General features: G+C 40.2%; 1 long non-coding RNA gene across 2 annotated transcripts; it reads right to left on the bottom strand.

The window, feature by feature from the left end:
* Window positions 1-293: 293 nt before the first annotated feature.
* Window positions 294-2,252, bottom strand: LOC129644758 (uncharacterized). Of its 2 annotated transcripts, none has more exons than XR_008710966.1 (3): window positions 2,029-2,252; window positions 1,813-1,953; window positions 294-659 (listed from the first exon to the last, which is right to left on the bottom strand). It is a non-coding gene; the product is annotated as an uncharacterized LOC129644758 (long non-coding RNA). The 2 variants fall into 2 exon arrangements; XR_008710967.1 differs by having other exon boundaries at window positions 1,868-1,953.
* Window positions 2,253-2,588: the final 336 nt, after the last annotated feature.

The raw sequence follows: 2,588 nt of genomic DNA, 5'->3' as shown, positions 1-2,588 counted from the left end.
TCGATGATGCCATCCAGCCATCTCATCCTCTGTCATCCCCTTTTCCTCCTGCCCCCAATCCCTCCCAGCCTCAGAGTCTTTTCCAATGAGTCAATTCTTTGCATGAGGTGGCCAAAGTATTAGAGTTTCAGCTTTAACATCGGTCCTTCCAAAGAACACCCAGGACTGATCTCCTTTAGAATGGACTGATTGGGTCTTCTTGCAGTCCAAGGGACAGCAAATTAAAAAGCAAAGACATTACTTTTCTAACAAAAGTCCATTTAATCAAAGCTGTGGTTTTTCTGGTAGTCATGTACAAATGACCTTTATGTATGATGTTATATATTTTAGATTTTTGTTACATTGGAACCATACCTTGAAGTGAAAAATTCAGTATTTTTAATAATGAATTGCTCCAGAGCCTCAGGGATATTGATATTTAGCTCACAAACCCAGGTCAGTTTTCCTTTAATCTAAGCAGAGTTAGGCACTATCTCTGCATGGACTTCTGTGGTTGGTGTGGCAAAAAGGAGAATGTGGCAGGGGGTAGATTTGCTACTTGACTCAGAGTGTCTTCCTGGATCAAGATGAATCACTTTTGCTAATATTTAATTAGCTAAAGAAGATCACACGGTTTCACATAACTTCAAAATGGTCAGGAGAGTGCAATTCTACCACACCTAGTAGGAGAAGAATATTAGAATAATTTTTAAAAGTTATAGCAATTATCACATAGGGCATTAAAATATGTGTTAATTGAAATAATGAGAAGATGTTGCAAGGAAGTAAATAAGAATAACAAAACAAAACACATGGACACACTTTTTTTCCCCCCAGCAATAACAAGAAATAGCAGGTTATCAAAGGGTTTGGTTAACAAAAGAGCCACAAGACAAGAAGAAAATTATTTACTTTGGGGATAATAAGTGATAACCTGCTTATGACCTGGTCAAGACAGAACTGTGAATTCAGAAGCAGGTATTTATCAGTGGTCAGGTTGACCAACTTATGATTAACTGAAAGCCTCTAACTGAGAGTGAAAATGCCATCTCAAATAGCATTCTTATGTGTATCCTCTGATCACAGAAGTATTTTGTTGTAAAAGAAACCATTACATGATTCACCTTCATTTCTCCTTCAAAGAGCACATTTTCCTTGTATAGGCAGAAGCCAAGACAAGTAATGCAATGAAAAGTTCTCTGGACTGGAAACGTGAGATCTCTGCCAACTTTCAACTGTATGAGCATTGATTTACTACAAAGGGGTGTCTTTCAAACTTGAGTTGCTTCCAGTCTCTCGTGCTTTAGTTGTTTTACAAACTGTTAAATTCTCAATCCTCATAGCAATCTGGCTTCTACCTCCATTACTTGATCAAAAACATCCACTATAAGTTCTTCTGTTCACATTGCGTCTTTCTTATATCATACTTGTCACATCTCACCTAGATTATTGCCTACTGATCAATCTCTTTATTGCTGCTCTCCCCCCGCCCACCCGCACCACCATAAATTGACTCTCCACCTGGCTTGAAGAGTAATCTAAAGTTTAGTAGCCACTCATTCATTGTTTAATTAAAATTGAGGTTCTTAAATGATCTTCTTTACAAATTTGGGTGGAGAGGGGAGGGAAGGTTGAGGAAGGAAACAAATCTAGTCTTTGTTTGGTAAAGTCACACTATTTCCTCAAAAGATAAGAACTTTTCTGGTATATTCCTTTTCTTTCCCTTCAGGATGAAGTTCAGAGTGTTTTCATACACATAATATCCAATGTTGTCCTCCCAGGTTCCATGCCCCAGCAAAAGCATTTTTCTCCATCCCTGTCAATGAGGCTCACCAGAAGCAGTTTGCTTTCAGCTGGCAAGGCCAGAAATCCACCTTTGTTGTCGTACCTCATGGATATATCAACTCTCCAGGCGTATGTCATGATGTAGTTCATAAGGATCTTGATTGACTTTTCCTTCTACAAGATATCACACTAGCTTATTACATTGATAGTATTATGCTTCCTGAGAAGAAATAGTGTTTAGTCAGATGGCTAATTTTCCCTTACCTCTACTGGAAGCACAGGGGGAGTTTGCTCCAGTATCTATTGTAAGGACTTTGTAGAGTGGTTCAGTTCAGTTCAGTTCAGTTCAGTCGCTCAGTCGTGTCCAACTCTTTGCAACACCATGAATCACAGCTCGCCAGGCCTCCCTGTCCACCACCAACTCCCGGAGTTGACTCAGACTCACATCCATTAAGTCAGTGATGTCATCCAGCCATCTCATCCTCTGTCATCCCCTTCTCCTCCTGCTCCCAATCCCTCCCAGCATCAGAGCTTTTTCCAATGAGTCAACTCTTCGCATGAGGTGGCCAAAGTACTGTGGTGTGAGTTCCTAAAAAACTGGCTTGTGAGTGTTTACTTTGGTAAGTTCTAATTCTCTTTATCTTCCCTTCTCTTCAACTTTTGACCTCACTTTTGGAAGGAAATGGGAATCCATTAAAGTGGCTCAGACAGTAAAGAATCTGCCTGCAATGTGAGAGACCTGGGTTCAATCCCTGGGTCAGGAAGATACCCTGAAGAAGGGAACAGCAACCCACTCCAGTATTTTTGCCTGGAGAATTCCACTG

The sequence above is a fragment of the Bubalus kerabau genome, chromosome 2 (genome assembly GCF_029407905.1).
Source record: "Bubalus kerabau isolate K-KA32 ecotype Philippines breed swamp buffalo chromosome 2, PCC_UOA_SB_1v2, whole genome shotgun sequence".
In the NCBI taxonomy this organism is placed as follows: Eukaryota; Metazoa; Chordata; class Mammalia; order Artiodactyla; family Bovidae; genus Bubalus; species Bubalus kerabau.
This window is presented reverse-complemented; position numbering and strand designations above follow the sequence as displayed.